At 48.3% G+C, this 15,363-nt stretch overlaps 1 protein-coding gene across 1 annotated transcript in view; it reads right to left on the bottom strand.

Moving 5' to 3' along the window:
• FSTL4 (follistatin like 4) overlaps positions 1-15,109 on the bottom strand; it is a 584,589-nt gene extending 569,480 nt beyond the window's left edge. Inside the window, exon 1 of the mRNA XM_058736382.1 lies at positions 15,088-15,109. The gene's annotated coding sequence lies outside the window, so the exon portion shown is untranslated. The remainder of the gene's footprint in view (positions 1-15,087) is intronic.
• Between the last annotated feature and the right edge of the window lie 254 nt (positions 15,110-15,363).

Raw genomic sequence — 15,363 nt, 5'->3', positions numbered from 1 at the left:
ACCACCCATGCCAGCCCCACAGACACAGACCTTCATGCATCTCCTTGCTTCCTTCAACATGGCAGTTCTCCTGCCTTGTTGGGACTCCATGCAAAATCTCTTAAATTTCCCTTCACTGTGCAAAATGCCTAAGGAGCAAAATCTAAAATTCTTTTTCAGTCATCAGCTCACAGAATGGCTGAGGCAGCCCTGTGCCCTTCCTCTCATGTGTGTGCTGGGCCACCTTGTCCCTTCCAGCATGTTGGCGTCCTTTAGTGGTTTGGGGAAGCATTTCTCTCTCTAGACTGGTTGTTAGTTCAAAGCAAGTTACAGAAAGTTGACTGATGATGGACCCCAAGAGAAAATGAATTCACCTTCACGGGGCTCCTTCAGCCATGTCTGGAGAAAACAGTAGAAATTCCTTCCTGCCCGCCCCCCACCCCCTACCACAGGCTACCCCATTCTAGAATGGTGTGCTACAGGCAGGACTTGGGAAATCTCCTCCTGGGCAGGAATGTCTGTTATTTCTCTGCCCTAGAGAGGGACTTCCAGGTTCAAATCCAACCTCCAGCACTGACTAGTTCTGTGACCTTGAGCACATTACTGAACACCTCTAGCCTTCAGCTGCCTGTCTACCGAGTTCCAAGGTTAAATAAAAGAGAGCAGGCAGAACATTTAGCCTGGTGCAAAGAAGCTCTAGACAAATGTTAGCTATTGTAGGTAATAATAGTAGTTCATGACCCAGTGGTGCAAGTTGACTGGCTGATATTTAAGGAAATCTGACAACTTACTAAGTCTAGCATAAGGATGGGTAGACTTAGGCCAAGAAGACCAAGTGCCCACCACCAAACCCCTATCTCTAAAAGGCCAAGCAAGGCCAAAGGTCCCACACCCACCTTTCTACCTGCAGAGAACACACTATTCCTCCAAGAGCACCCAACCGAGAATTCAATTCGTAAGCACTATAAGCAATAGGCACCATTGTATCCCCATGTTGCAGTGGAGAATACTGAGACTAACTTATCCAAGGCCACCCAACCTGCAAGTGGTAGCACAGGGCTGCCATCTTAGGAGCCTGGGGTAGTAGTGAGCACTGCCCATCACTGCCTCCTGTGCTCCAAGAAAAAGTTTGTGTTCTTGCCCAGCATCAAGGCAGAAATAAGCAGGACTCAGTGAAATGGTGATTTTGTGGAGGAAGGACTAGAGGCTCCAGGGAACGGGATCACGGGGGAGATGAGAACATATTCCCGCACCTGTGACCTCCAGCAGGAACAGACCATCACTGGGTAGCACAGGTGGGCAGCACAGGGCACACCCGCCTCCCATTCTGTCTCCCCTCACAAAGCACTCCTCCACTCTGCTGCATACTCACTCAGCAAACCATGCTCAGCTCTCCCACGAAGGGCATACTGCTGGAGGCTGCAAGTACTGCAACCACCACCATTTCCACTTTGCCTTGTCTTTCTAATGGCTGTCACTAGCTATGCTCCAAGGGACCAGCATAGAAATACACCCTGATTCCAAAAGACACCGAATGGCCGAGAGTGACCCACCATATGAAGGCAGGCCTGGGAATGTTTGTCATGATACCTTCACCTGGTAACAAACCCTCACACCACAACAGGCTCAACTGGGGTGCCACGTGTCCAGCCCAACACCCACAGGAGTGAGAAAAGGAAGAAGCACAACACACCATCATGGAAACCATGTGTGGGCCAGCCATGGTTTTGCCAAATCTTCGGGGAGAAAGACGATGTGGACAGTTTGTTCACGGGATCATGATCACCTGGCCCTTCTCCCTGGATGCCCATATTCTCCAGCAGACTCCAGGCCCAGATAATTTGGCAGGTGACAGTCCACTGAGGGTCAGGTCTGCACTGCTATTGGGCAGGAGATAGGACAAACATGACAGCTTCAGGGAACTTTTGAGGACCAGGACTCAAGGTGTCTAACAACTCCACCATGATACTCTGGTGTGCACTTTCTGCCCTGGATTAAGAGAGCCAGGAGAGCCTCTCAGCCAGGCCCTCAGCTGGCCCCATGTGGTCCTGGAGCCCCAGGACTCCTCCACCTCAAAAAGTCCAGCACCAGTTTTCTCTTCCTCCCAAGTGACCTTTTACTCCTCAGACGCCCACAGGCAAAGGAGGTCATCATGTGGTCTACAATCCCTCCTTGGGCAAAATGGTGACCCCACCAGCCCACTTCTCTCAAGTAGGAAGCAAGGAATATTTTCTACTTTAATGGCAGCCATTAAATGTTTCATGGGCCAAAACTAAGGCCAGATCACTTTATAATCATTCTTCTGGCTCCTGCATAATTGATGTCCCTTATGCACTTTTCATGATCTAATTTATCTACCTCCTAAAATATTTTGTAAAACCTGAGTCCCATCTGTAATGATCTATGTCCCATTATAAAGTGTACTGAAGGATTTGCTACCCAAGCCACACGTGTGGGCAGAAACTTAGCCATACCAGGTGGAGGCATGGCAGCAGGGACAGAGATCTGACAGGTCTCAGGAAACCAAGGCTGCCTCACTTAGAAAATACACTCAAGGGACAGGAAAAGAAAGGCAGGAGTCGAGAGAACAGAGGATTTTTGGGGGGCGGCTAGAGAGCACCTGCATTTTGCCCCGTAGGGTAACAAAAGCAAAAACAAAAATGACAGTAACAATAGTAATGGTGCCTTTCACTCTGTCAAGACTTTCAAGTGCCAGGTACTATGCTAGCAAGGCATTATCTCATTTATTCCTGACTCATGACATAGGGACTATCACTGTTCCCATTTCACAGATAAGAAAACAGAGGCTTGGACAGGTAAATAACTTGCTCAATGCCCCGTGGTTAGTAAATGAGAACCTGACAGTCTTATTCAGAACGTAGGCTCCTAATCTCTGCTCCATTCTATACTTCTTGGTGCATCTAATTCTTAAAACTGTGTGTGTTCCATGAACCCAGAAATCCTTGAGCTTCAATAACTAATCAGCAAGCCTTTTAGGGTTGAGTTGTCAGATTTAGTTTAAAAAAATAGATACCCAGGGGAGCCTGGGTGGCTCAGTCAGTTGAGCGTCTGACTTCGGTTCAGGTCATGATCTCACAGTCCGTGAGTTCAAGCCCCACATCGGGCTCTGTGCTGACAGCTTGGAGCCTGGAGCCTGCTTCAGATTCTGTGAATCCCTCTCTCTCTGCCTTTCCCCCACTTGCACTGTGTGTGTGTGTGTGTGTGTGTGTCCATCTCAACAAAAAACATTTAAAAAAAAAATTTTTTTAATGGATACCCAGCTAAATGTGAATTTCAAATAAATAACAAATAATTACTTCATATAATTATGTCCCAAACATTGCATGCAATAACCTATATAATATTTGGGACCTACTTATACTAAAATATGATTTTCTGTTTATTGGAAATTCAAATTTAACTGAATATCTTCTGTTTTACCTGGCAACACTCAGCATGTGTCCAGGCCTACGCTGGGCTCTTTGGGATTAGTGGAGACCACCCTCAGAGAACCCAGGCTACCTGGGGGAAATAAGATGGACACCAGGACAAGAGACAAGGGTGAACAAAGGTCACAGTCTGACCCCAATCTGCCTGGTAGAGAGCAAAAGGTTGCTGGTGTGAGAGCCTCACAATGCAATAGTTTTCTGGCAGAACCGGGACATTGCACCGTTCCCAGAAGAGCAAGAGTAAGAAGAAAATGGAGCTACATACCAAGGAGGGCCTGGTGGCTCAGTCAGGTAAGCATCTGACTTTGGCTCAGGTCATGATCTCACAGCTTGTAAGTTCAAGTCCCACGTTGGGCTCTCTGCTTACAGCTCAGAGCCTGGAGCCTGCTTCAGATTCTCTGTCCCCCTCTCTCTCTGCTCCTCCCCCACTCACGCTCTGTCTCAGAGTGGCTGTCTCAAAAATAAATAAACATTAAAAAGAAAAAGGGAGCTATCGCCACCAGCACACCCATGCACCACCCCCAGCACTAGAGGCCCATATTTCAGCTCCCAGGTGCAGCCAAAAAAGGACTCCGGGCTGGAGTCCAATGGCCGGAGCAACAAGCTCCAGAGGACTGAGCTCGCCCCATCCCACAGGTGACAGTGACCAGAGTGGCCCACCTGCTGTCTGGTTATCTGACACACACTCATACCCGGGGCCTTGGCTTGCTCTGCCTCTCCCACCTGGAAGCTGCCCATCTGTTCAAACCCTGTCTTCCTTGAGGGTCCAGCTCAGCCCTACCTCTCCAGGAAGCTTCCACCTACTCCCACCCACCCACCAATTTCCCCCGTTCTGGGCCAACCTTCAAACTTTTCCCTTGCACCAAACACTTGCCCATTATTACTTACTGAGCACCAAGCATAGAACCTGGCACATAGCAGGTGCTCATCAAATGCTTGTTGAATGAATGGATGAGTGAATGGATGAGTGACAATTACCATGGCTTTGTTCTACACTGCCTTCTATGTGCGCAAGTCCCAGCGGAGGGAAGAGAGCACACCAAAGGAGGCAAAATAAAAACCCTTGCATGCTGATGCATCTTCCTACAATCTGGTACCCAGCCCAGCTCCAGGCATGGAGCAGATTCAGTAACTGTTCAGAGAGGTGGAATTAAATGGGAAGGAAGGAAACGTAGGAGGTACCACTCAGGCTAGGTACTGAGAACCACTGGCTGTACTCCAGCCTCCAAAAGCGGCTTGCTGGAGGACTTGGGCAAGTCACAAACGCCCCTTTGCTTCAGTTTCCTTAGCTAGAAAACAGGGAGCAGACACATTGCTTCAAATGCCCCATGGCTTAGTGCCAGAATTATGAGATCACCATGATTTTTTAAAAATTTTTTTACTGTTTATTTATTTTTGAGAGAGAAAGAGACAGAGCGTAAGTAGGGAGGAGCAGAGAGAGGGAGATAAAGAATCCGAAGCAGGCTTCAGGCTCTGAGCTGTCAGCACAGAGCCTGACGCAGGGCTCAAACCTGTGAACGGTGAGATCGCGATCTGAGCAAAAGTCGGACGCTCAACCAACTGAACCACTCATGCGCCCGAGATCACCGTGACTTTAGTATCTCCCATCATGCAAGGCACGCAGGAGGTCTGGAAGCTTGGTGGGTTCAAGGCGTTGGTCCTTGGCAAGTTTCTCTCCCACTGGCCGACTCTCGAGTCCAGGCTTGCCATGGCCCCTGACAGTGATAAACTCCCCTCATGAGCCTAGCCACGAGCCCTGCTCACAGCCAACGCTTCTCCAAGTCCAGCCTCTGAGCAGAGGCCAAATAAAGATGGATGTTCTCTCTCCCACCATAAACACAGCCCTCTGTCAATCTCTTGGCACATGAACCGCATCCACTGTTCTAGCACAGAATTCCACAGATGCTTATAAACACTTCCATTACTTCTGAAGTTTTATTTATGGTTTTTGTTAAACTTTACTCTGAAATTTGCCATTTTAAACACTCCCTGACTGAGTAAGATTTATACAGGTTCTTCACACAGAAGCTACCTGTAATGGACAGAGCCAGAACCAATTTATAGGGCCTCAAGAGCAGTTGACAACTCATTTTTTTTAAGAAAGGGTTTTCTCAGGAAAAGGAGAGAAAACATTAAGATCCCAGAAATATCCACTTCCCAAGATGCTGACCACACTGAGTGCACCTACCTCTCTGCACCTTCTTTAAAAGTAGCTCAATCAAACAGCATGAGACCAGAGTACCCTTCAGACCAGGGATGGAAGCAAGGATCCCAGCCTTCCCAGAAGGGGTTCCTGCCCCTCGGTGACCTTGGAATGCTCAGGGACGCACAAGCCATAACTGAACACGCAGATTCAGTGGAAGCCAAGAGTGAGAACGTGGCAAGGGTAGTGGGGAGTCAGCCATCTTGCAAATTTATTCAGTGTTCTAAATTCCCATCTAAAGCATTAGGAAATTTCCCAGTTGCAGGATATAAGGAACCAACACACCATTTGTTGGCACTGGGGTGACTTTATAGGGAGTTGGGCCCTGGGTTGTGGTTATCCTATGGTTATTAGCCAAAATGCCTACTCTACCAATCTAGTCTATTGGGAAAAGAAATCAAAACTGACCTCCTATACTACAGGAGTTCCAGAAAAGTGAAGTATGTTTGCCTTGTGGTGGGAACTTCTTGATAGTTTTCTTCTTCCATCTGTAGTAAAATCTGTCAAAGCTTTTCTTACTCCTAAAATAGTTTCCCCAAACAGTATGTCACTTTGACTTTTTTTTTTTAACCCAATATTCTGGAAGGTAAAAGGAAGCAGATGTGGTACCTCTAGGGTTCTGGCTCAGGGACACACCTTCCCCCCTACACACACACAATATTTCTGCAGGGCAAGGTTTTGGATCCCCTGATGTTTCCACCCTTCTGTTTAGACTATGTGCCCAGAAACCTGGGTTGATCTTTCTGTAATCCTGAACTCCTGGGCCACTGAAGAGTAACATGGCTTCTCTGGACACAGAGATGGAATCCATAAGCAGGGTCTTTTATAGCCTTTAAGAGAAGAAAATGAGATTATTTCATCTTTGGACTTTTCAATTCTAGTGGAATGACTTTTTTCTTTTCTCAACAGTGAAAATGTTATAAAAGTATCTTTTTTGTTTTTTGTTTGCATCTCTCCCCCACATGCTGGTGTTTTCAAATGGAAAAAAAAAAACTACACCAATTTTTATACAAAAAAAAATGCTTAAAAGATTTTTAAAAAATTAAATAAAATCCCCATCTGAAAGGAGCTTCACCCATATTTTTTCAGGCCTTGTCAAATAAATTAGGCAATCTCTTCCTTTGAAGATCAGTGGTGTAGAGATGACTTTGAACTCTTAATATCAGGCATTAGCAAGATAATGTTAGGTTTTATTAAGAATGAAAAGAATTTACCAATTTTCTTCCAACAATTCTCTCTAGACTCCACAAGGAAGCTAATCAGCAGATAATTGTTCAATAAGTCTTCCGGTCCATTCAAATCCACTGAATTGTTTAGTGGGGGTGGGAGGAAGAAGTCCTTTAAGAAACCAGTTACCACACTGCTAGGCCCTGCAGCCTGGCAAGAAGCACACAGCTCTGGAAAAAGCCAGACTACCAAAGGGTCTGGGTGTATTTGCCTGTTCAGGCCATAACACAGCACCACGGACTGGGAGGCAGCAGACACTTACTTCTCACGGTTCTGGAGGCTGGGAAGCCCAAGATCAAGCTTCTAGCCAACTGAGTCTCTGGTGAGGGGTCTCCTCCAGGCTTACAGATGGCCTCCTCCTCATGAGGTCCTTTTCTCAGTGTGTGAACACAGAGAAAGAGCACATACCTGAGCTTTCTGGCGTCGCTTTGTGTAAGGACACTAACCATATCAGACAGGGACCCATCCTAATGACCTCATCTAACCTTAGTTATTTTCTTGGTTTGCCATAGTGGACGTTAGGGCTTCAACATATGACTTTCAGGGGGACACAAACATTCAGTTCATAATACTGGGTTTGCCACAACTTGGCTCTCCCCTCCAGGAAATCCATCCTCCAGGCCCCTTTTTAAACTCCCACCATGTGGTCTAAACCTTCTCTATACTCATTTCCTTGTCTCCACCTCTCCACCTCCTCTCCCCAGTACATTGTTCAGGAGCCCCCCAGGTTCCAGATGCATCTTCCTAGCTAGCCCACAGTTTTGAGTCCCTTCTCTGTTCAAAAACCACAGTGGGGAAAAAAAAAATACCTCAGTAGATTGCCCACCAAGCACAGAATTAGGTCTATAATTTAGAGGGCCAATAAGTACAATGATTTAAAAAATAACTTGGAATCAGACAGATCTACATGTAAATTCTAGCTCTGACTTTTTAAAAAAAAATTTAATGTTTATTTTTGAGAGAAAGACAGAGTGCGGGTGGGAGAAAGGGAGAGAGAGAGAGAGGGAGACACAGAATCTGAAGTGGGATCCAGGCTCTGAGCTGTCAGCACAGAGCCCGATGTAGGGCTCAAACCCACAGACCGTGAGATCATGACCTGAGCCAAAGTCAGACACTCGACTGACTGAGCCCTCAGGTACCCGTAGCTCTGACCTTTAGGAGCTGTGTGATCTTGAGTCATTTACTTAACCCTTCTGATCCTCAGGTTCCTCTTCACTAAATGGGGAAAATAATAGCTGCTATTTCATCAGGTTGTGGTGGAGACAAAGACAGAGATGCTGGGAAGTGCTTAACAGAATGTGTGGCTCTTAAAACTAAATAACATGGTAGCCTCTCTCTATAATCCCATCTCATCCCATGGTCTCATCCCATCTCATGGCTTTAACACCATCTAAAAGTCAACAGCCTCTAAGTTCATGTCTCTAGCCCCACCCTCTTTCCAGAACTCTAGATGAGGAAAGCCAGCTACCCCACACACACATATCTCCATGCAGATACAAGACAGGCATCTCCAGCCCATCAAATCAGCTCTGATCCAACTCCAGTGTGCTCCACCCAAAGCCTGGCCAGGCCCAGCTGCTGAGGCTGAAGCCCGAGCAGATCTTAGACTCCCCCATCTCACACACTCACATTCAGTCTGTTAAGAAATCTATGTCCCAAATGGAACCACTTCTCACCACTTCCACGACACCACTGTAGCCCAGGCCACCATCACCTCTCACCTAGAGACCACAGCAGCCTCCCAGCTGGCCTCTCTGCCTCCACCCTTGCCCCCCCAAAAGGTCAGGTTTTCACACATCACACAGAATAATGCCTTTAAAACAGAAGCTACAGTGGTGCCCGGATGGCTCAGCTGGTTGAGTGTCCAACTTTGGCTCAGGTCATGATTTCAGGGTGTGAGTTCGAGCCCCACATCAGGCTGTGTGCTGACAGCTCAGAGCCTGGAGCCTGCTTCGGATTCTGTGTTTCCCTCTCTCTCTCTGCTCCTCCCTGGATATCTCTCTCTCTCTCTCTCTCTCTCTCTCTTTCTCAAAAATAAACATTAAAAAAAAAAAACCCAGAAGGTACATCATCTCTCTCTTCCAGTCAAAATCTCCCAGAGGCTCCCCACATCACTGAGGGTGAAGTCCAAACCCTATGCTGACCTTCAAGGCCCCCAGGGGCTCTCTGGCCTTCCCTGCTACCACTGCCTCCTTGTTCACCCTGCTACAGCCACACCGGCCTCTGCTGCTCCTTGAGTACACCAGGCACACTCCTGTATCAGACTCTCACACACTTGCTATTCCCTCTGCCTGAAAGGCTCTTCCCCCAAATATGCATCTAGATCATTCCTTGCATCCTTCTCCAACTGCTAAAATGTCACCCTGTCAAAGAGGCCTACCCTGCTATCCTGGTCAAAACTGCAGTCTCTGCCCAAACACACATGTATACCCCTGATGCTCCCATCCCCCTACCTGGTGCTGCTCATTCTTTTCCCCTTATACTTACTTAGTTCTTCCTAACATGCTGCGTATATTATTTATGTGTTATGTTTACTTGTGTGCTATATTCTCCTACTAGAATATTTACCTGTTTATAGCAGCATACCCAGCCCCTAGCAAAGTGTTCAGTACATAGTACTCATTCAGTAAATATGTGTCAGATAAGTGAAGGCTCATCCATTGATTCACATACCTCTTCAACAAATACCCTCTTGAGCATCTGCAAATGCTCAGGGTGTCACCTCTTCCAGCCACTTTCCCAGGACCCTCCTCCACAAAACCTCTTAACAAATAGCCCTTGTCTCTCTGTATGCACACCTGTTTTGGGCAGACCATTCCCTGAAGACTTGACCATCCCCTCTCCTCCTATGGAAATGAAGTGTGTCCTCTAAAGGCCAGCCCACCTGCCGGACCCCCGTGGAGACTATGCATCCTACCTAGGAGTGCCTACCCTTGACTTTCCCCATACCTTTCTTCCACCCATTTTCCCATCCTCCTGAGTACTGTCACAGGTGTGGTCTGTCCCATATTCCTGCTAATCTGTGAGATCTTCAGGGTTCAGACCCATGTTTGTTCCCCTCAGTCTTGCTCACTGTGCCAGGCACACCTCAGCTGTTCCAGAAAAAATTTAAGAGTGAACTAGTATCCATCTGCATCAGACTGTAAATTAAAAAGTCAAAAGTAAACCCTAGTTTTGGAGAGTCAGCTAATTTGGCCCCTTGAGACAAGAGTGACATGAAATGATATAATTACCTTCCTCCTGCCTGGCTCACAGCCCCGTCAACGGCCCCAGAAGGAATATGCTGCCCGTCCTCGAGATGCAACTCTATGATGCAGCCAAGTGCAGCTTCTCACCTGAGGCAGCTGTTGTGCGGCCCTCCCCTCCCTCAGCCCCCACCCTACCCCCCCAAAGACTGCTCCTCCAAAGTCCTGGAAAGAAGCCCAAACAGGACTCTGTGCACTTAGGAAAATAAAAATGATACACACGGCACAAACATGAGGGTATACATGGTCCCACACACCAGTCTGACTAGATTTTATCCTTGAAGTAATGACTTAGGTTGTTCAGTTTTTTGCTCCAGGGAAGGAATGGGGCAACCTCATGCCTGTGATCAAACATATCCACCAGCCCTGCTCGTTCTGCGGGAAACCAACTGACACACCACTCATGACACCCCAGAGCTCATGAGTCTCCAAAGGTCCTCATCCCTGCATGTCTGTGTCCATGTGGGAATCCACATACAACAAAATCTGTGTTTCCAACACTCCATCTGACTCTTGTCCCACCTCACCCCCACCTAGCAACAGACTGACAGCACCAAGGAAAGGAGAGGAAGGCAAGGCCTATGCTTTAACCACATTTCCACTCCTTTTGCTCATCTTCCCAGAGGAGAATACAGTGGAAGTCATGGAAAGTCAAAGGAGCAGGATTATGTTAAATTAGATGTCCCTCCCCAAGTCAGCAGTGATCCCATGGCCCAAAGCAGCAATCCAAGTTTTATTTGGTCATAAACATTAATGGGACCAAATCTCAGGGAAAGGAACAAGAGAAGGCAAATGCCAGAGAGCAAGCAGCACACCATAAAACATGGGTGCAGGGCAGGATGGGGAAGGTCAGGGCTCGGGGGAAAGGGACCCCAAATTCTCCTGCCACAGAGAGACTGCCTTTGCCCACCTAGGGGAATGGATCCAGATAGCTATTCTAATGCCTGAGAATTCTATTAACACTTTCCTTGAGGAGGAAGAAAACACTTAAAGTAAGAAATGTGTTCTTAGTGGCCCAATCTCTGCCAAAAAGCAGGGACAACAGAGCATACCCCCAACCTTGACCAGTGTCTTCTTCATCCGAGACCACCTGACACCTGGGCAGGGACCCCCATCTAGACATCTGTCCTACTGCAAAACTGACAGACCCCAATCCCAGCACTGTTTTATCAGTAACAGCCCACATGATTTTAGGAAAACTCATCCAACCTCGGGCTCCGTTCTGTCATTGCTAACACAGAGCACATCTCCTCTGACTATTGGGGTCCTGGGGGTCATGTGATTGATGAGAGTGTGCTATAATCCAAGCCAGGCCCTGTGCTAAACATGTCATATGCATGCACTCATTTGATCCTTTCAATAGCCCTGTGAGACAGATATTACGAGCCCATTTTACAGACTGAGAACCTGGAGCTCAGACAGCCTAAGCTCCTAGATCAAGGTCTCGCAGCTGGAACAGGCAGAGCCAGAACTAGAACCTAGATCTATGCCAAGAGTCTGTGCTTTTTAAGCCATACATGATGGGACCTGATCCCATGCTAGGTCAAGCTCAGTCCCAGTGCACAGCAGTTGCTTAAGCAAAGCCTGTTCAATTGAATTGGGGCTACCTTCCTCGGACTCACATCTCCCTGCAGTAGCCATTTGGAGGCCTCTTTGCCAGACTGAGTTAGAAGCAGCCCCAGGTCTGTTCTTCTTCCTCTGACAGGGAGGGGAGCCATGGGAGAGTGGAAGCTATTTCTGATCCCTCCAGCTCTGCATTCAGATTTTAACTGAGAGAGGGGAAGAGCATATTTTCTTTCCCAATTTCTTCTCTCATTTGAATATTGGATTTCCACATGTGGATTTGTAGAAGCCTGGTTCCCCAGAGGAATTCCCAGAGAAGCCATCTGCCTGTGTGCTTCTGAGACTCCTTGGCAAAGGGAAATGTAGGATGTTAATCAATCATCCGAGGGGGAGCTGCTCACCCCTTCCCTGAGAGATGGGCATGCACGTGCCCTTGAACATGGAGAGGCTGCATCACCAGAGAGACACAGATTCGGGCTCTGCAGGCGCTCTGGCCATTCCAGGGTCACCTCTGACTTGGGTCAGGTCAGGTCTGCCCAGGCCAGGAGCCAGGGCAGTGGAGAAGCAGGACAGAGGGCCAAGCAAAGCCTTGAAGAGGCTGGCACTTTGTATTACAAATGCTATGTCCTGCCAGGAGCAGACCCCATCCCTGACACAGTCAGGGTTGCAGACATAACACTGTGAGGACACCCAAAATAAGTCAAGTCATAGAGCTATCCCCAGAAGGTCAGCACACAAATGTGGCACCACAATGACCCTTACATGTAGCTGCCCCATCCTGTGGGCAGGAAAGCCAGGTCTGTGTGAGCCACCGCAGGTGACAATTGGGTGAGCCTTCTAGGTACAGCCCTCCCTTCCAGGACAGCCACTGGATTCAATTCATCTCATTGGGAATAGAGGCAGCATTGGTAACAAACCAATGTAAACAGACAAACCAGCTTCCAAATGGAATGCTGGAGCCCCAGAGAGCATCTGGACTATCATGTGGTCTTATCAGTGGAGAAACCCAATCTCTGAGAGAGACAACTACTTCTCAGGGACACACTATAAGCCTCCCAAGCCAAGACTCCATCCCAGCACTCACGAGAACCATGTCCACTCAGGCTCCAGGTCAGTGGCACCCATGTTGCATGGCCATCAGGGGGAAGATGGGAGAAGACGGCCACCCCTGAACCATTCCTGACCCCTCTGGTGGAAGCCCCAACCTCTGAAGTGGTTCCTTCTTCTTCTATGTCCCTCTGCTCCTCTCTCCAAGCTTCAGGGATTTCTGTCACATGTTCAGGCTGCCCCTGGTGCCTTGACTAAAAGGTTTTCAAAATGAGAAGAATTTCCTTAAATATTTCATCGCTATATGCAAAACAAGGCAGTCAGAACAGCCTGGGGCCTGGGCTGCTGCAGTAGGGAGAGGAGATTGGACAGATGGAGTGTTTCTGCTCACGTCCTGTTCTCTGCGGAGCTTTCTGGGCTGAGGTGAGCTTCACCTGGCCATGAAGGTGAACATACACATTGGCCATTGGGCCAGCTGCTCTGGCTGAACCAGGAAGCAACTGGCCTGCAAGCTGCAGCTGAGTCGTGCTGCCTGAACAGATGCGTCTGTGCCCTGGCTCTCACAGGACCGTCACAAGCTCAGGGGAGGCCACTGCAGGCCCAATGATAAATGCCCTGCCTAACTTCCACCATGGGAGAGGAAATTCAGAGCTTGGGAGTTCAAAGTGTAGTTAGCAGGAGAGGAGGGAGTAATCAAGCCCTCCAAGATGCATATGTTGGGGGAGGAGACTGGCATAGGGTTTTCATAGGCTTTCTGTAACAAAAGGGATCTGTGGTCAAATATATTTGGGAAACACTAGGTTGAAGAAAGTTTAACAGGGGCACATGGGTGGCTCAGTTGCATAAGCACCTGACTCTTGATTTTGGTTCAGGCCACGATCTCATGGGATTGTGAGTTCAAGCCCTGCATCAGGCTCTGTGCTGACAGTGCAGAGCCTGCTTGAGATTCTCTCTCTCCCTCTCTCTCTGCCCCTCCCCCACTTGTGCATGTGCTCTCTTTCTCTCTCTCAGAATCAATAAATAAACATTTTTTTAAAAAGTGGGGGCGCACCTGGGTGGCTCAGTCGGTTGAGCGTCCGACTTCGGCTCAGGTCATGATCTTGCAATCTGTGAACTCAAGCCCCGTGTTGGGCTCTGTGTTGACAGCTCAGAGCCTGGAGTCTGCTTTGGATTCTGTGTCTCCCTCTCTCTCTGCCCCTCCCCTGCTCATGCTCTCTCTCTCTCTCTCTCTCTCTCTCTCTCTGTCAAAAATAAATAAACATTAAAAATTTTAAAAAGAAAGAAAGGTTAACAGATTTCTTTTACAGAAGGACTTCCCAGATCCCGTGATACACTGAAGGTCACTAAGAATGTCCAAGACGGGAGCAGAGAATATGTCATTTCCCAGTATCATTCAGAGGGCCACAGGCAGCTTTGAAAGAGCATCTCCCAAGACTTATACCCAACAGGACCCTCTGAATGGAGTGAAATGTTATCTAGAGGAAGTTCAGGAAAGAGATACAAACATTCACAGGAGCCAAGTCTCTGTGAGGTCTTGGGAAACAGGCCTCCTTTTCTATGAGGCTTAAGTTCCCTACCCAGAATGACCACCAGTGAGTAAGGAAAATGCAGTACCCAAGCTAGTATTCACATGGACAGGTGGTTTGGGAATGTAGGTATGTCATGGCGGGAGGGGAGTCTCCTGGAGTACTCTGGGAATCACGGCGGCTCCCAAGCACTTAAGATGCTGACACCCCCTGAGACCCTCCAGACCCTGCCCCATGCACCCCCTTTTCTCCCTGCTCTCCTCCACCCCTGCTTACCAGTGATTCTCCACCCCAACCACTTTCCAAATTGTCCCTGACACAGCTGTCTCTCAGATAAGCACAAAAGTGTGTTTTGTAACCACAGAGAAAAATAATCCGTGCTATCAGATTAACAAACAAAACCAAGAAGCTTCAAAATGAACAGTGCCCATCCCTAACTCTACTGAAGACCAGACCGTGTTGAGTCCAGGACTTCTCATCCCCCTCATGACCCCTCTTCCTCTTAGTCCTTCTTAGGGGTCACTCTCAACCATGTCTGTCCCCAGGGTGGCAGCAGCTCATGTCCATCTCCCCTGGCTATATCTGAGCTCCTTCTCTCTGATCCAGAGGTCCACCTCAGGGCAGCATTTCCTCCTCCAGATATACCCTCAGGTCAAACAGTCCACAAACACCCAGCAAAGCTCTGGAACCCAGCATACAGAAGCCCAGACATTCCACACTTTTCCCTATCCCTCGCTCCTCACCCAAGGACCACATGGCCCAAAAGCACTTCCTTCATGTGGAGACCCCACAACACCTATAGCCAAATCAACACAGCCCCCCATCTAACCTAACCAGGCCCCACTCACCCTCAGATGCAGGCTTGCTCCCACACAGCTGCTCGGCCTGGTTTCTCCCTGTGGGCTGCTGTGCCCCTTCACAGGCTTCCCCTCAACAGGCTGAAAAGAAGTAAAAATAACATTTTGATTCATGCGCTTTGGGAATCCAAAAAAGTGTTTTCTAGAGGTTCAGAATGTCATCATCTTTGAAATTCAGCTAACCCAGCTGCCTCATTTCCCAGGGGAGCTGGGAGAGAGAGCTGAGGGAAGCCAGTTCTGAGAGGACGTGTCTGCCCAGGAAAGTGT

Source organism: Neofelis nebulosa, chromosome 1 (genome assembly GCF_028018385.1).
Source record: "Neofelis nebulosa isolate mNeoNeb1 chromosome 1, mNeoNeb1.pri, whole genome shotgun sequence".
In the NCBI taxonomy this organism is placed as follows: Eukaryota; Metazoa; Chordata; class Mammalia; order Carnivora; family Felidae; genus Neofelis; species Neofelis nebulosa.
Note: the sequence above shows the minus strand (reverse complement) of the source record. Positions and strands in the feature narration are given on the sequence as shown.